Source organism: Ctenopharyngodon idella, chromosome 8 (assembly GCF_019924925.1).
Source record: "Ctenopharyngodon idella isolate HZGC_01 chromosome 8, HZGC01, whole genome shotgun sequence".
In the NCBI taxonomy this organism is placed as follows: Eukaryota; Metazoa; Chordata; class Actinopteri; order Cypriniformes; family Xenocyprididae; genus Ctenopharyngodon; species Ctenopharyngodon idella.
The window spans coordinates 7,781,509-7,801,081 of record NC_067227.1 but is presented as its reverse complement, the minus strand read 5'-3'; the positions used below and the strand labels follow the sequence as shown (position 1 = coordinate 7,801,081).

At 37.6% G+C, this 19,573-nt stretch overlaps 1 protein-coding gene across 5 annotated transcripts in view; it reads right to left on the bottom strand.

Moving 5' to 3' along the window:
• sorbs3 (sorbin and SH3 domain containing 3) overlaps positions 1 to 19,573 on the bottom strand; it is a 63,861-nt gene that overhangs the window by 38,325 nt on the left and 5,963 nt on the right. The window contains exon 1 of one of the 5 annotated variants that reach the window (XM_051903321.1): positions 15,828 to 16,132. The exons of the other annotated variants lie outside the window; for them this stretch is intronic. The gene's annotated coding sequence lies outside the window, so the exon portion shown is untranslated. Of the gene's footprint in view, positions 1 to 15,827; positions 16,133 to 19,573 lie in introns of those variants that run through there. 5 annotated transcript variants of the gene reach the window in all.

Sequence of the window (19,573 nt, the reverse complement as noted above, 5' to 3'; positions counted from 1 at the left end):
AGGTCATTCATTCATACAGTACATTATGTTTCAGTATAAAGATGAGGACGCCCATCCTTTAGCCCGTTTTTGCATTTAAAAATATGAAAAGCTTTTGTTGCTGACTGGCATGCTTTGAGAAGTAATATATCAAGAGTAATTTATTCAAGATAAAAGAAAGAATTATGGTACTCAATAGCCAATTCAGAAGCGGTACAACGGAGTGTGAAGGAGTGTTGATTTACTGCACTGTATGTCTGCACATGTATGGAGGAAACAAAGAGATTTGTGTGTGTATGTGGGTGTGTTTGTAATTATACATGTGTATGAACCTGTCAGTGAACTACATCCTGCACGTAATACCACTCTAAACCAGGGATGGGTCATGGTGGTCATTATTGAGTTTGAGTTTGAGGTTTTTTTTTTTGTTTGTTTGTGTTTTTTTAGTACTTTCTTATTTTTTTTTTTTTATTTGTGCTTTAGCATTCAGACAGTTTGCACTCTAAAACCCTCTTTGCTGCAGCCATATACACTACCATTCAAAAGTTTGGGGTGATTTAGATTTTTTTTTATATATATATATATATTATAAATTATTTAAAATAAATAAAAAAAATACTATAAATATTATAATATTTTAAATGTCTTTACTGTCACTTTTGATCAATTTAATTCTTCCTTGTTGAATAAAATGTTGAAAAAAAAAAGACCCCAAACTTTTGGGCAGTAGTGTATATTTAAATATTTTTAAGACTTATTGGGCCCCCCCTGGAAGGGAAGTTTTTGAAAGGTGAGGTGTTTTTGAACACAAAAACGTGTCTAATATAAGCTTCGCCCAAGACAAACATCCAATCAGTTTCAGGCATTGTTGGGGGTAACATATTACAAGTAACGCAAGTTACATAATCAGATTACTTTTTTCAACTAGTAAAGTAACACATTTCTTTTAAATGTACAAGAAAATATCTGAGTTACTTTTTCAAATAAGTAATGCAAGTATGGTTCTAGAGTAGACTAATGTGAAGATGCACTTACTCATCTCACTTGCATAAAAACAGATTGAGTATTCAAACTCAGAATATTACGCAAACCCACAATAATTAATGTGAAATAACCCAAATATACTATATTAACCAATAACCAATTTTCTCTGTTGATCTTCTATGATCGGCGTGAATTTGCCTTTCCTTCAGCCTGAGCTTATTCATTTTATTTTTGGTGTGAAATGGACTTTTACATTTGTCAGAAGTATATATATATATATATATATTGTTATTAAAAAAACAAACCAGCAAGCCCAGCCCAGATAAGTAAAAGTAATGCAAAAGTAACATAACATATTACATATACATAGAAAAGTAACTAAGTAACGCAATTTGTTACTTTTTTAGGGAGTAATGCAATACTGTAATGCATTACTTTTAAAAGTAACTTTTCCTAACACTGGGTTTAGGTAAACCCAAAACCAGACTAATTAGTCCTGAAGACTAATTAGTCGAATAGTTGTTCAGTCAGCTTATGGACTAGTCAATTTTGAAAAAATACTGTGTAAAAAGGTGGAATTCTGAAACAAAAAGTCTTTGAATCAAAATATTTTACACCTTGACATACGTGTGAAGAGATTGTAGACTGGATAACAATGCTGTTGGCTCCTTAGACCATTATTACCTAAATGAGCACTCTGAGAGAGAAAGAGAGAGAGAGAGAGAGAAAGCACAGCACCCTACAACATTCTCTCAGGAATAGTTAGAGGACTCCTGAAACACAACCTAATACGGTCACGTCTCTCTCAGATCCGTTAGAGAAATATGTTCAGATTCCTCCTAAGAACACGTTGAGCATTAAAGTTGTTTGTTTTGAACGCTCCAAGCAATTTTTTCAGATTACAAAACTCAAACAAGCATCTGCAATGCATAAATGCTGCAATGCATAAATGACTGCAGGCTAGCTGGCCTGATTTATCCTTTGTTTTCATCTGGGACATACTGTACTGGATGGTGTATACATCCTAAAATTACATTAGAAGTATAGATCTACTAAATCACTGATCTGGGACTAGCTTTCTCACAGTATTTATCTCCATCAGTATTGAAACAATCTGATTTTAGATATCAATTCAGTAGATCAGAGCTACTTGTACTTGTACTATACACTACTGATCAAACTTTGGGGTTGGTATGATTTTTAAATGTTTTTAAAAGAAGAGTCTTTTGTTCACCAAGGCTGCATTTATTTGATCAAAAATACAGTAAATCAGTAATATTGTGAAATATTATTACAATTTTAAATATCTGTTTTCTATTTTTATAGAAAACAGCTGTGATGGTAAAGCTGAATTTTCAACATCTTTACTCCAGTTTTCATTGTCACGTGATCCTTCAGAAATCATTCTATGCTGATTTGGTGCTCAAGAAACATTATTATCCATGTTCAAAACTGTTGTGCTACTTAATATCTTTGTGGAAATCATGATTTATATTTGTCAGGATTCTTTAACGAATAGAACTACTTCTATTTTGTTTGAAATAGAAATCTTTTGTCATTATCAATGTCTTTACTGTCACTTTTGAACAAATGAATGCATTAAAGCATTAATTTCTTTAAAAAAAAAGAAAACTATACTGACCCCAAACTTTTGAACAGTTTGCTTGGAACAGCCAGTACGGACTAAAAAAGGGGGAGGTATTGGGATGATGTGGAGAAATGGGATGAGGAATGTCCCTGCGGAGGACTCCATAAACTTGGCAATGACATCAGACACGCTTCCCACAGCTTTGAGGTCACTGGCACAAGACAGGACCACTGGCCTGTCCTGCAATATCTGAGAAATTATCTGAGAATGTCTTTGAAGATCCACATTTCACCATGTGTTTGTCACCTGCACAATATTTACTAGGAATGATCTAAACAAAGTTTTGGCATTCAAAGTCTTAAAAACCTTTACCCAGTTTAGATAGATAAAATAGATTTTAAAAAAATGGCCATAATCGTCCACTTAAACAGGAAGGGACCGTCATATTGCAATACACAGTAAAGAGGATCCTGGTACAACATAAACACCAGTGCATCCTGACTTCCAGGAAATGGAGCTTCTGATTTTATAAAGCTTGTAGTTTCAATATGCATCAGACAGTTCCAAATGTGTATGACTTTCTTTCTTCCATGGAACACAAAATGAAAGTCAGTGGTGTCCAATTTTTCCATGGACCTCGTTGACTCAATAAATGAACAATAATAGCTACAACCCGAATTCCGGAAAAGTTGAGATGTTTTTAAAAAAAAAAATGTAAATAAAATGAAAACTAAAAGACTTTCAAATCACATGAGCCTATATTTTATTCACAATAGAACATAGATAACATAACAAATGTTTAAACTGAGAAATTTTACACTTTTATCCACTAAATGAGCTCATTTCAGGTCTAAAAAAGTTTGCACCGGGGCAACAAATGGCTGAAAAAGCAAGAAATTTTGAAAAGATTCAGCTGGGAGAACATCTAGCAACTAAGTAAGTTAATTAATATCAGGTCTGTAACATGATTAGCTATAAAAGGGATGTCTTAGAGAGGCAGAGTCTCTCAGAAGTAAAGATGGGCAAACTCTGAAAGAGTGCGTAAAAAGATTGTGGAATACTTTAAAAACAATGTTCCTCAATGTCAAATTGCAAATCTCATCATCTACAGTGCATAACATCATCAAAAGATTCAGAGAAACTGGAAAAATCTCTGTGCGTAAGGGACAAGGCCGAAGATTGGATGCCTGTTGTCTTCGGGCCCTCAGACGACACTGCATCACTAATCGGCATGATTGTGTCAATGACATTACTAAATGGGCCCAGGAATACTTCTAGAAACCATTGTCGGTAAACACAATCCACCGTGCCATCTGCAGATGCCAACTAAAGCTCTATCATGCAAAAAGGAAGCCATATGTGAACATGGTCCAGAAGCGCCGTCGTGTCCTGTGGGCCAAGGCTCATTAAAAAAGTGGAGAAGTGTTCTATGGTCAGACGAGTCCAAATTTGACATTCTCTTTGTAAATCACGGACGCCGTGATTCCAAGCCTCGACTCGTTTCACTTGAGAATGGCATCTCCACGGCCGTTTATGAGCGCTATTTATTCATATTAAACATTTAACATTTTAAAGTTAAACATTTAATATACTTACAGTCTACACAACCGTCTCCGTGCTCACAGCATCACAGACATTAATATTTTAACGATTTATAAAAGATGAATCACTGTCTGGCCATCTGGGATTTTGGTATGGAGATAAAGGTTATGATTATAATTTTTTGGAAGTATTACACCACATCGTGTGTGTATATTAGCACCATTTGTTGTTTTCTTGTGGTATGAGAGAGAGCGTTTGGACCCGGAAGCGCTGTAGCGTGACGTCAGACTTAACAACCGAATAGAGAACATTTGGCGCATCATTAAATGAAAAATACGTAAAAGACGACCACAAACTCTTCAGCAGCTGGAAACCTATATCAGGTAAGAATGGGACCAAATTCCAACACCAAAACTCCAGAAACTCATTACCTCGATGCACAGACGTCTTCAAACTGTTTTGAAAAGAAGAGGAGATGCTACACCATGGTAAACATGCCCCCGTCCCAGACCTGTAGCAGGTATCAAATTTGAAATGAGCTCATTTTGTGCATAAAATTGGAAAATTTGTCCGTTTAAACATTTGTTATGTTATCTATGTTCTATTGTGAATAAAATACTGGCTCATATGTGATTTGAAAGTCTTTTAGTTTTCATCTTATTTAAATTTAAAAAACGTCCCAACTTTTCCAAAATTCGGATAGTAAAACATTCTTTAAAATATCTTCTTTTCTGTTCTGCAGAAGAAAGAACAGGTTTGAAATGACATGAGTCAGTAAATATCTCTTTTACGCTTCGACTACTCAAAGATAGACCAAAGTTTTGCTCTCAGGTTAAAGTTTGGCCTGTTTCATTGGAAAAGTGCGATCTAAAATGTCAAAACACTGTTACTCTGCTCTTAATTTAGTTCTTATCTGCGTTTCATCTTGTTTTATAGGAACAGACATGCAGGAAATCTGTGACACGTAAATGAAAAATCATTAACATTTAATCAGGGTTCTGCTTTTTATGAGCCACTAAGAGTTCCGGCACCAACATTATTAAGTATTACGGCCTTTTGCTCCAAGCAGCGAACATGCATACCATCTGTGAGGAGTAACCGGTTTGATTAGGACAAAAACTCATGCTTAATGAATGTCTGGTAGACTGCAGGGGTCAGTAAGTTAATTACTGCGGTCAAATCACTTGCACATGTTGATTAGAAATCAAGCTCCAGTGATGCTCTATGTGGGAGTCTGTTGCTTAAGTCAGATTGTTTTTAATAAAACCTTATAAACCACAAACTCCATTCATTGTATAATTGCATTCTAATTTGTTTTTATCAATAAGACGGTCTACTTAAAACCACAGCCTGCATTATCCCTGCAAAGCAATGTTATATTGAGTCATCTATGCTGCAACAAATTCAAGATGTTCATACTGACCCATGACAAAATCTGACAGAACAGTATCCGTTCACATTCTCCTGTCTGTAGTCAATTCTAGAGCACATACTCCTAATGACATCATGGCTGGAACGTTCCCTGTGTCACATTCACCTTCAGGTGGTTTTATTTTAGAGATAACAATTTAACAGCTGAATCACAGTATTACGTCTTTCTTTTATGGCCTTTCTTTTATATTCTTTTTAAATAGCACTGAAAACTATCCACATGCTCAAACTCTGTGGGAATCCAAGACTTTTAGGAATTAAATAGAAAAGTGAAATCATGTTTTCCACAGGAAACTTTATAGGGATAGTTCACACAAAAATTAAAGTTACGTCATCATTTACTCATCCGCATATTGTTCCAAAGCATATGACTTTCTTTCTTCTGTAAAACACAAAAAGTGAATTTATAAAGAATACCCTAGAGGATTTTTTTATATATGTATATATATATTAAAAGTGAATGAGGATGGGGGCCCATCAAGCTTCAAAATGGCCATAAAAGAACCATTAAAGTAGTTCATATGGCTTATGCACTATATATCAAGTCTTCTGACAGAATACAATGTCAGATTCATGAACAAATCATTCTTTTGAGTTGGATCTTTTCAAATTTAACAGGTCACTGGAAGAGAAGATTATAAGTGCATAACAAGCAAAACTAAAGTTTGACTTGGAATACAGTGCATGAGTCATCTGGACCACATTTATGATGCTTTTATGGTGCTTTTGGGCCCTTTTTGAAGCTTTTGAAGCTTTGGTCCTCATTGATTGTAACTGCATGTTGAAATAAATTTCTCCTTTTTTGGAGACAGAAATCTTGGATCAACATGAGGAGGATGAGTAAATGATGACATTCTGGTTGAAATAATCCTTTAAAGGTAACGTCATCATTGTCGTGGTATACATAGTTCACGTCTCTGGTATGAGTGACCTATGGAACATTTATGAAAGAGCTCCACCCGTCTACTCAGCAGATCCAGTGACTTCATTAGAAAAAGAGCGCACTACAGTGTAAACAAATGTGAATAGCTCTTACATAATACTGAGTCACATGTTTTATGCCGGGTATGATAAGTTTTTACAGATGCTCTTTGGCCACCAGTTGGCATATTTAACTGGCGTATCTATCATGTGTTTATCAATTTATCTATTATCTAGACATTATGAGATTTTGGTGAGTGTGAACTGAATATATTGTCGGCAACGCATAATTCCTCAAAGATAATGACTGCTCGTGCAACGACGCTCCTGACAGCTGTCATGTGACAGTTTGTTTTAGCATGCACAAGCACACATGATTGCATTTGATAAGATAAAGACAATCTGTAATTCGTTTATAGTAACCAAGGCCTGCGTGTTTAAGGCTACTTGTTTCTATGAACCAGAATATTTGAGAATAATTCAAATTTGAGTGGTCAACAAAGGGTCTGATCCTTATAAAAAATAAAAAAAAATCTTTACATGTGTTTTTATTTTGTTTTCCAGTTAAAATATCTAAATGTAAAAAGTGACATTTTAACTGTATTGTAGTGTACTCCTAAAAATACATTTAAAAACTGTACTTGCAGATGTCACGTTTGGTCTGTTTTTGAGTTGGTTTTCACTGTTTCTAAATCAGTTTCCTTTGTCTTGTCTGTGTTCATTTGTTACCATGGTTTTTGATTTGCCCTTATGTATCACACTTGTGTGTAATTAATTACCCCGTTTTGTCCCTAGTGTTTCTCCATAGCTGCGTCCCAATTCAGAAGTTGCATCCTTCGAAGGCCGCATTCGAAGGCCGATTGAGTTAAAGCGGTGTGACGAAGGCTGTCCCAATCTGAAGGGTCCTTCAAATGCGGCCTCCAAATATGTCCTTTGTTTCCCATGAAATGAAGGATACAACAGATGGATCTTTCGCGGCCTTGTCTACCCCAGAATTCATTACGAGCCAGTGAAGACAGGATTTTTTTTTGAGAGAAACTGCCAAATTACACTTTTAAATGGAAGTATAGGGTTTCAACTTTCAAATATCTAATGATTCAAATGTAAAAATAAAAAAAAAATACAAACTTTAAAGTGGTTCAAATGTTGACTCATACCTTACTATGATGTGATTATATATACAAGCCCGATTCCAAAAAAGTTGGGACACTGTACAAATTGTGAATAAAAAAGGAATGCAATAATTTACAAATCTCATAAACTTATATTTTATTCACAATAGAATATAGATAACATATCAAATGTTGAAAGTGAGACATTTTGAAATGTCATGCCAAATATTGGCTCATTTTGGATTTCATGAGAGCTACACATTCCAAAAAAGTTGGGACAGGTAGCAATAAGAGGCTGGAAAAGTTAAATGTACATATAAGGAACTTCCGGAGGACCAATTTGCAACTTATTAGGTCAACTGGCAACATGATTGGGTATAAAAAGTGCCTCTCAGAGTGGCAGTGTCTCTCAGAAGTCAAGATGGGCAGAGGATCACCAATTCCCCTAATGCTGCGGGCCGAAAAATAGTGGAGCAATATCAGAAAGGAGTTTCTCAGAGAAAAATTGCAAAGAGTTTGAAGTTATCATTATCTACAGTGCATAATATCATCCAAAGATTCAGAGAATATGGAACAATATCTGTGCGTAAGGGTCAAGGCAGGAAAACCACACTGGATGCCCGTGATCTTCGGGCCCTTAGACGGCACTGCATCACATAAAGGAATGCTACCGGAAATGGAAATGGAAATCACAACATGGGCTCAGGAACACTTCCAGAAAACATTGTCGGTGAACACAATCCACCGTGCCATTCGCCGTTGCCGGCTAAAACTCTATAGGTCAAAAAAGAAGCCATATCTAAACATGATCCATAAGCGCAGGCATTTCCTTTGGGCCAAGGCTCATTTAAAATGGACTGTGGCAAAGTGGATACCTGTTCTGTGCTCAGACGAATCAAAATTTGAAGTTCTTTTTGGAAAACTGGGACGCCATGTCATCCGGACTAAAGAGGACAAGGACAACCCAAGTTGTTATCAGCGCTCAGTTCAGAAGCCTGCATCTCTGATGGTATGGGGTGGCATGGGCAGCTTACACATCTGGAAAGGCACCATCAATGATGAAAGGTATATCCAAGTTCTAGAACAACATATGCTCCCATCCAGACATCGTCTCTTTCAGGGAAGACCTTGCATCTTCCAACATGACAATGCCAGACCACATACTGCATCAATTACAACATCATGGCTGCGTAGAAGAAGGATCCGGGTACTGAAATGGCCAGCCTGCAGTCCAGATCTTTCACCCATAGAAAACATTTGGCACATCATAAAGAGGAAGATGCGACAAAGAAGACCTAAGACAGTTGAGCAACTAGAAGCCTGTATTAGACAAGCTGAACGGGACAACATTCCTATTCCTAAACTTGAGCAACTTGTCTCCTCAGTCCCCAGATGTTTGCAGACTGTTATAAAAAGAAGAGGGGATGCCACACAATGGTAAACATGGCCTTGTCCCAACTTTTTTGAGATGTGTTGATGCCATGAAATTTAAAATCAACTTATTTTTCCCTTAAAATGATACATTTTCTCAGTTTAAACATTTGATATGTCATCTATGTTGTATTCTGAATAAAATATTGAAATTTGAAACTTCCACATCATTGCATTCCTTTTTTATTCACAATTTGTACAGTGTCCCAACTTTTTTGGAATCGGGTTTGTAGTTTATACTCTTTATTATATACAAAAATGGACCACGGTGAACATATTTAGACAGTTTGTGAACCCTGTTTTGTTTTCAGACTGTAATATAACTTTCAAAAAAGTCTAGTACAAAGTTACTGCCACTCATCAATTGACAGCTGTCACAGTTCCTAGGCAACAAGAACAATCCTCCGTAGGCTAGATCGTCCCATTTAACAACACTCGTTGCGACCTTCGTGGCCTTCGAAGGCGTGGCCTTGAATTCCGCATCCTTCCAAAGATGCAGCCTCTGAATTTGGACACAGCTCATGTGTATAGCCCTCATTTTCAGTTAGTCTTTGGCTGTGTCTGAAATCGCCCCTTATACCCTCATTCATTATTCCCAAAATTAGTCCACTAATATAGTCCACTTGAGGGAGTGATTGAAAATGAGTGAGTGAATTCGGACACTGAGTGTGCCAGAAGGGCTGCCTCTGACAGCTCCAGTATGAAAAGATTTATCTTGAACTCTGTCATTGAAACTATCTATAAACCTTAATTAAGCAATTTAATAATCAGTTAAAAAGGAATTTATACCTATAATATATTATGCTGTACCCACATTGGACCAGCGGTTTGGAAAATGGATGGATGATTCAGCTGCGGGTGCCATCTTCTGTTCAGGCGTGAGAATTCATTCGGCGTGTGACTTTATGGGTATTCTCTAACTGTGGAGCATACATCGGTTGTACACTCATTATTGCGGTGCATTGTGGGATTGAATGAGTAAACGCAATAACGTTCATTATGGTTTCGGACAACACTTACAAATGGCTGTCCCCTCAAATAGTGGCCAATTTAAGGGTATAGAGGGCGATTGATCGTCTATGGTTGTTCTGTGTATCGAATTTTGGCTTCATGTTACCCTGAGAAGTGTTATTTTGAGTTTGTTTTATTAAAGAAAACTGCTTGTGATTAGATCCAGCTCTTTATTTTGCCTCTTTGCTGCCTCAACTAATATTAATTAAATAAAAGGCCACTTAGGTGTACTTAAAGAAAGTACACCTAAACTAAAACTTAAAGGGTTAGTTCACCCAAAAATGAAAATAATGTCATTTATTACTCATCCTTATGCCGTTCCACACCCGTAAGACCTTCGTTTATCTTCAGAACACAAATTAAGATATTTTTGTTGAAATCTGATGGCTCAGTGAAGCCTGCATAGCCAGCAATGACACTTCCTCTCTCAAGATCCATTAAGATCAAGAACCGTTTCGAAGATTAACGAAGGTCTTACGGGTGTGGAACGGCATGAGGGTAAGAAATAAATGACATTATTTTCATTTTTGGGTGAACTAACCCTTTAAATGCTTATATATTGCAGTGAAGCATGTTGAACATGCTAGCCACTGGCATTATTATCAGTGAGGGAATGGAATGGTGATTCATTTGTCTTGTTGACAACAGTTTGGATCTTTACATCATTGTCCAAAGACCAAAGGTCAAAAGAGGCACAGGTCAGATTGAGGCTAAACGTTCTGCTTTTCAGGACAAGTTTAAATATGCGCAGACCTTTTATCAAAAGTCATAATAGCCAAGCCGAAGACAGAACTGTACTGACAAGATTTCATTGTTTCTATGTCAAAATGCAGAGGAAAAATTTGTCAAATTTGTCTGGTTGACCTTGATAACAATAGCAAGTTCATTCTGTGGTGTGAGAAAACCCTTCACTGAAAATGATGTACATGTGGGGGTAATGCACACTGAAAATGCCTAAAAAATAAATTTGATTCAAGAATTGAACTGACTGACCACACCTTATTGTTCTTATGGGAAAGATACCAAAGTAAGGGGTCACACTGAGTCTGCAGACATTTATTACTTCTTCAGAGCCTTTAAAAGTGTCCATTTAATCATTAACAGACTGGATAATTGTGGGTCATTAGAACCATGTGTTTAACTACAGTTTATAGTCAGCATGAAATTAAAATTTTGTTTAACCAAGAACTGTGCCTCAGCTCAGTACATTTTTGACCATATTGGTGAATCCCAACTGTCCAAATAAGAGCGCCTGCACACTATTCCCCAGCGAGTGATCAAATGAACTCTACCCTGCATCTCCATTTATTTTCACAACGGCATCTGGAAAATGTCCTAAGCGTAGGCGGGTTTGTTTGTTGCACTGGAGAAGATGACTATTCAATCATGTAGTTTATATAAATATATCAGCAGATACAGTATATAGCATATTTTCATGATGAGTAATTAACTGTGCCTTTCAATGCTGTGTACATATTTACACTAGATTCACATTCATTATATGACTATTAATATTTTATACACATCTACATACTTATATTCAGTGGCCCCAAAAACTATTTGGACACAAATCTATCAATGACATTTGCATTACATAAGAAAACAGCAGTAGGTTAAAATTAATTGCAAGTTAAATCTTTAGAAGCTTTGAAAGCATTTGCAGATAATATTTTCTATGCAACACAATGAAATGTATACATTGTACGTGTGGCTTAAGTATCCAAATAGCTTTTTGGTGGCCACTGTATACAGAATAGGCAATAGCAACATAGAGACATATATGCTTATAGGCTTATTTGTGAATGAAAAACTTTCATTGCAAGTAATTCATGTATTTTGTAACAATCCTCATATATAGTTTATCAGTAATCCTCTCCATTGTCTGATAACATCTGAATGAGTCACATGAATCTTTTGCCATTTGATTATCAAATGAAGGTAAATGCCTGAGAGAGCTTTTCTGACTAGATCATATCACTTAATCAATATATAATTTGTCCAGTGAGAACATTGTGCGACATAAACATCCATTTAGGTCAAACTGTACATATTGTAGCCAAAACTTTGGTCCCAATCATCGAGTTGGTAAAAAAGAAATGGATGAGATCCAACAACAACAACAAACTACTGGTGACTCAACAACAATAAATGGCCATTTTGCCAAGTGGTTAAGAGTTACACGCAACTCTAGTTTAAATGAGTACAAAAGACATTTTTTGTTGCTTATGACTTCAGGAAAGAAATAGCACAGAAACTTTACAAACACTTTCTTGTGTTCACGTATCAACCACCAGTGTTTGTGCACACCATCAGACTAAAGTATTGAAAGGCTACGCGTTCAGCTGTAGGCATTTGCTAACATGTCAAAAGTAAAAGTATAGTTTGGGCTTTAGAAACTAAGACAAGAACACAGACAGAGACAAATATTTAAAGTGGAAAAGTGTCATTTCTCTATGAAACATACTGGTAATTGCAAAAATAATGATTGTTTTCAAACAGGTTTTTTGAACACTCCCCACTTCTGGGATTGGTCAAACAATCAGGTACCCCGCCCCAAACTCACTCCATTGGCCAAGCTGTTGCTGTGCCATGGCTGTTTGGATGTTCAAACACAGAATGTTTAGGAAACACAGAAACGTCCAAACAAACAGTCCCTAATGAAACAAACTAAGAAAACCCACCCCACAGAATGGAGGACAAACACCAGGCCAATATTGTGAGAAATACTTCTTAAGTTACACTTTTTAAGAAAGTCAACCAACAAATGGCTTACTTATAGTTGTCTCTGCATGTTGAAATAAGAGAAAGTATTCTTAAATTAAAAACAACAAAAACAGCAGAACAAAGCAAACGTCCCCCTTCACATATTTCATTACCAACTTTTCTCCTCTCTCTTTTTTACAGGTCTGTTGCTCTTGGCTTCTTGATGAATGCAAGTGGACACCATACAAGGCTTTGCTGTGCGTCTGTTTACAATCTCCTGTTATTACATGATACACACATTAATCAGCAGCAGGTCCATCTGATCACCATGTATGGTCATTCATCGCTTGACTCAGGGGGATGTATCCAACAAACAATTTGATAGCGATGAGTCAAAATGGACTCCTCCACATGGACATTGTGCACCATCCAAAATCAAGTACACTCTACAAAGCGTGGAGACTGTAAAACACCTGTTTGGACCTGTTTAAGATGATTCTAATCAGCAAGACGTAAAGAAAATGACGTATGTATTTGTAGATCAGAGGCTTGGAAATGCCCCATACTATGAGGGTCCCCATAATATGTCATGCTTATGTAATGAGTACTAAAGGGATCTTGCACACACTCAAGCACACACATACAATGTGAGAATATTTTCAAAGAAATCAGTGTGTGTTGCTTAGGTCTTTCTGATGGACCTGATAGGTTCAGAAGTGAGAAAAGAGACCTTTCCCTCCATGCTTTTGTCACTGGAACAAGCACTAATGGAGCTGACACTGAAGTCTGCTCTCATTTGCCTTACAACGGTGAGAAACACCCAGACAGACGTGTAAAAATGCAGGACATATTCAATGAAATTAAGCTGTCAGTCACTGACTAGAAGAGCACACTGGGAAAACATCTTTAACTAGCATAAACTATAGCATGGGAATATGTGAGGTTGAGCAAAGCAGTCTGACCTTTAAATATACATTTATTTCAGTCTTATAGAATGCAGATAGAATCTTATAAATCCAAGGTGGCAATATTTTTGCACCACAATATGTCAGTTATCTGAGTTGCCTTTTTCGGAGTGTCTATTTACATTAAGTGCAAATAGCATCCCTTGTTAGCAAATGCTATTTACAATAGCTCCACCCACCAATGTCTGGTTGGGCCACTCAAGTTTTAAAAAAGAGGTGTGGAATTCAATGTCTTCAGTGGTGCAGCAATAGTGAGTAAGGCTTGCAGACCTGGCTTTTAACGCGGCCGACGCGGGTTGAATCCGCCTTTTGCCGAGCTTGCATTTATTTTCAATAAAAATTAAAATAATGTTCTAAAAGTGGAAATAAACTGCGAACGAGTGCTTAATAATATTAAAAGTGTTTATTTGGTAGGCTTAAGGTGTTGGGAGGGTTTTTATTCTCCCAATAAGGCAGCATCCATTAAATAATTTTAATAAATATAATCATTTACATTCTATGATATTACTGCATCCTGTTAATGTACAAAAATACTGTGGTGTAAATAGTATCTGCCAATATAAAGTATAGATAGCATCTAATTACTATTTACTCTTTTTGCAAAGAACTGCTACTTTTACATGGTGTAAATAGAATCTATTGCTATTGTCACTGTGTAAATAGCATCTACAGCTATTTGCACTTAGTGTAAATAGCATATATCGCTAAGAAAATATGCTATTTGCACTTAGTGTAAATAGAATATATCGCTAAGTGACAATAGCAGCATTTTCTTAGCGATACATGCTATTTACACTAAGTGAAAATAGCATATATCACTAAGAAAATGCTGTTATTTTCACTTGGTGTAAATAGAATATATTGCTATTTACGCTTAGTGCAAATAGCATCTACAGCCATTTGCACTTAGTGTAAATAGCATATATCGCTAAGAAAATATGCTATTTTCACTTTGTGTAAATAGCCGTTGCCTTTTTTTTTATCAGTATCAGTTGATATTGGATATTTAATTACACATGATCATTTACACTATTTATTTTATTTTATTTTTTACATTTATTTTACATTTTTGGTCATCTTACATTCAAGTCGTGATGTAACAGAAGTAGAGACAGATCTTTTCCTTTGTATTGTGATTTATATCCAAGTAACAGATTATCGAAAAAGTAAAAAAGTATGTAAAATGTAGGGTGGGGACTCATATGCATCAGATGTTGATTGGATGGAGACAAATCAGAAAGTGAGGTTGACCACATGAATGGCTCACAATAAGATCAATAGGATGCATTTAGAAAATAGATAGGATAAATTTCCATTTCATGGCAACTTTAAAATTAATCTTTATAACACTGATAATTAAAAGACACTGTTAAATGTAATCTTGAGAAGATCTCATAATGCTAATCCACTTTTCATACTGTACATTATAATAGGCTATTGTGATGCCTAAGTTCATTTAAAATTCATTAAAATTTTAGTGTTTTATTTTTAATGTATACAAAATAGTGTAGAATTTTAATATCATCCTTTTTTAATGGTTCATCTATATCGTCCAGTCTTTCAGTATTAGATAACATAAACCAATTCCATTTTGAACATCCAAAATTATTACATGATTTAATAACATTAAATCATGAAATCAAACAGAATGAATGTACAAAAATATTTCATTTTAAATCGTAAAGAAACAAACTCTTTGGGGTCAAACTACTATAATCAAATGTCAAACTACTATAATCAAATTCAAATGTCAAACAACTATAATCAAATGTCAAACAAATCACACCACTCAAAGCAAGCAAATTCATTACAGGCAAAACAACTGTCTCAATAAGGTCCGGCCACTTAAAACCAAATTACTTTCAACATATTCATAGAAATATCACTGTAAATGCAGGACTTCAGATTTTGGCTTTTCTGCAGCATTTATGCTCTTTTCCACTGCTTTGAAAACTCCCACCAAATTCCCTTAATCCTTCAAAGAGAGTTAAGAATCAACTTCAGAAGTAATCCGGTCTACCAGGTTTAACACAACGCTGCCAAAGCTGGGCCAAAAAGGACTGCATGAATAAATGAGTTGGTTTACATTATCATTTTACTGTGTTTTACAATACTCATGCAAACAGGCTAACGGCTGTCAGATGGAAAAAATCAGCTCACCGGTTTGTGTGGGTGTGTATGTGTGTGACAGCGCTGCCACGCACAGATTTCCCAGGATGACACACACAATTCCCAAAGTGCTGGTTGGTTCGCTTTGTAGAAAATAACCTTTCAGGTCCAACCTGCTCTTTCTGTACTTTTTCTCTCTTTTTGTCTGCCTTCACAGTCAGCTCCTTCTCTCTCTCCCTCAATGGTTTTTGCTCCCGTCTACTTAACCTCTGTTAAGTCCCTCTCACATACTGACACACACATGCTCTCACTCTCTCTTTCTATCTCTCTCTCTCTCGCTCCACCACTACAGGACTTCCTGGTTGACAAGGGTTTCTATGGTAACATACAGACTGTGTGCAGAGGCCTGGCTCACTTTTGGCTGCCTTCACTAAAGAGCATTTGAATAGGCAGTCAGCCTTTTGTGGCCATAAGGTGATATTTCACAGCACGGGGTTAAAGACTGGTGAATTCAAAGACCAAACCACATCCACCTCCTGACGTTCCTCCTCTCATTTTGCTCTATTCTGTCCTTCCTTTGCTCCCACCCCACTGTTTTTCTATGAACCACTGCTTATGTGAGTCTGGCCATACATGGCCAACCAGAGGACAGAAGTGACTCAGTGAAAATGTGAATTTAGGCTTAAGAAATTTTTGAACAGATCATTGACAAATAAACTGAGGCAGAGGACTTTAATTGAGAAACATGCCCTATTCTTAGATATGTCAAGAAAGTAAGATTTAGTGCAACTACTGGCCCTCAGGATTTCACAAAGCCCCTAAACTGTTTATTTTTAAAGGGATCACCTTGTGAAGTAGGCCTACACTGAAATGTATTGAGTGTACACTTTAAATCTTATAAGGATATTAAAAAAAGCAGTAAAATCAGTAATATTATGAAATATTATGACAATTCAAAATAACTGATTTCTACTTTAATATATTATAAATGTAATTTATTCCTGTAATGGCAAAGCTTAATTTTCAGTAGCCATTATTCCATTCTTCAGTGTTACATGATCCTTCAGAAATCATTTTAATATACTGATTTGGTGCTCAAGAAACTTTTTTTATTGCTGTTAACCTTATTAATCTATAAATGATTACTCAGACATGTTACTGTCCTGTTGTCTTCTTAGGAACTGTGCTAAAGGATACTGAGGGTAATTATCACAGTACAGGTACAAAGTACTTGTGATTTGAATTACGAGACTTAAAGGGATAGTTCATCTTAAAATGAAAATTAAGTCATAATTTACTCAACCTGGTCTTGTTCTAATGCTGTATGCCCTTCTTTCTTTTATGGGCCACAAAAGGATAATATTTTTAAAAATGTCCCACTCATGCTCATCCATATAATGGCAGTGAATAGCGACCAGCTTCAAGCTTTTTTAAAAATATGCAAAAGTATCACAGAATGATCCCATGTGACACATGCCGTATATTCCAAGTGTTCTAGGGGTATACGATAGGGTTTGGTGAAAAACAAACCAAAATTTATTGCATTTTTAATGGAATTCTTGACCTTGGCTGTTGGTCTTCTCTGCATGGCTGTACGATGTCACACTTCTGCGTGACCCTGTCTGAAGCACATGTGAAATCACTCCAATCTAATTGGCAAGACATCGTCCCATGACGGGTGACGGCCCACCACGAAAGCTATAAAGTATACCTGGACCGAGGAATTATGGTGATTAAGCAGCTATTTAGGCCCTGTCCCAAATGGCACCCTAAACTTTCACGTTCTTCCTCTGAGTCCACACTTTCACGATGTAATGCCGCTTTGATTGCCCGGTAAAGTCCTCTGAAAGTCTTCTTTAAGCTTAAATGACGAATGGGACAACCCTACGGTCTTGTGGACTTAACGGACACGCGCATGCAGCGGCCATTTTAAGTCCACAAGACCGAAAGTGCACATGAAGTGTGCCATTTGGGACAGGGCCTGTGTCTACCTGCAGGCAATATATTACGGGAGGGGACACGCACAATCTATGTGTGGTCTGCTTGGGCATGCTCAGTCAGCTCTCGAGGTAGCTGACTGCGTTTATTGTGAACCTCTTTCGTTAAGGATGCTCCACTCCCGCCTGGCTCTCTTTGAGGAGGGCAGCCCCTCGTGGTTTGGGTTCCGCGTCTGCCGAGGCGGCATGGCGGATCAGATCATGGGAGTCGCAGATGGAATTAACGGAGGAGCTTGAGACGGGTCCTTCCCTTTCTCAGCTTTCACCCTCTGGTTCCAGTGCTTTCATTTTGAACCCAGAAGCACGCTCTGTGGTTTCTTCTGGTCCAAGAGAATGCTCGGTGTTGGCTTTATCCAGCTCTAAGGAATTGGATGCGGTTAGCATTGAGGCAGGGGAGTTTGAGCTCGTAGAGGTTGTGACTCGAACTGTGGCCAAATCAAACACTGACTGGCCAAGAGAAAAACAGGAAGTGTGCCGTAAAAGCAAACTGGATGAGTGCTTTCCGCGCAGCAAGTCACAGCCTCCACGTTGGGGCTTGCCTTTCATTCCAGATCTCCACACTGAGGTGTCGAGATCTGAAAATAAGCCATTTTATGCCTGTGTCTTTGGCCCCTCATTGTCAAATTATTCATTGATTATGGGGCTGAATGAACACGGGTATGGGGCGATACCCAGGGTTGAAGAGACGCTTGCTAGCTATCTCTCCCATGAGCCTGCATCTTACCTTCAGTCCCACCAAGCCATATAGACTGAACATCTTCCTTGGTGGGTAAAGCCTCTGCGGCAGCGGGTCAGGCTGGAGCATGTCTGCACACTGTGGCAATACTGCAGGCATACCAGGCTGACCTGCTAAGGGACTTGAATGAAAGTGAAGAGGTGGGCCTGGATGCTGTCAAAGAGTTGCGCTAGGCCACCAAGAAATTGGCTCACGCTATTGGCCGTTCCATGGCAGCTAAGGTGGCTGCAGAGAGGAATCTCTGGCTAAACTTCTGGCATTAAAGAAAAAGACAAGTCTTTTTTCTAGACACTCCACTCTCCACTCCTAGCCTCTTCGGCAACACAGTCAACACTGTTGCCGAGAGGTTTCATGAGGCAAAGAAACAGGTGGCGGCATTGCAGAGGTATATCCCCTGCCGGATCCAGGTCCCTGGGACTGCTGCAAAAGAGCAGCCTCAACTGAGTGCAAGCTCCTCACACAGACAGCAGCAGAAGCAGATTATAAAAAGAGGGTAAAAAGTGGTTTTTGTCCACCCCGCTTCAGCAGGATACTGTCCACAATGGATAGTCCCAAGCAGGCTAGTTGGAACAGGTAGTCCAGTCTCTTTTGGTGAAAGATGCCATAGAGCGTGTTCCTCTTCCCAATAGAGACTCTTGTTTCTACAGACAGTACCTTATAGCTCTGAAAAATGATGGGAGTTGAACCCTTTGAACTCCTACTCTGAGGACGTACAGGATAAGGATGTTAACGCTGAAGCTTACTGTGTCTCAAATCAGGTCAAAGGACTAGTTTGTTACAATCAATCTGAAGGGCGCGTACGTCCACATATCTATTCTTCCACAACACTGGAAGTTCCTCAGGTTCACTTTCAGGGACAAAGCTTATCAGGGACAAAATATCAGGTTTTTCCGTTTAGCCTAGCCTTGTCACCCCGCACCTTCACAAAGTGCATGGATGCAGCTCTGTCTCTGTTGCAGTTCCAGAGCATTCATGTACTCAATTATGTTGACGAAATATTATATCGAATTATATATCTGATTCTAGCTCAGTCTGAGGAAATGGCGGTTCCACATAGAGATGTT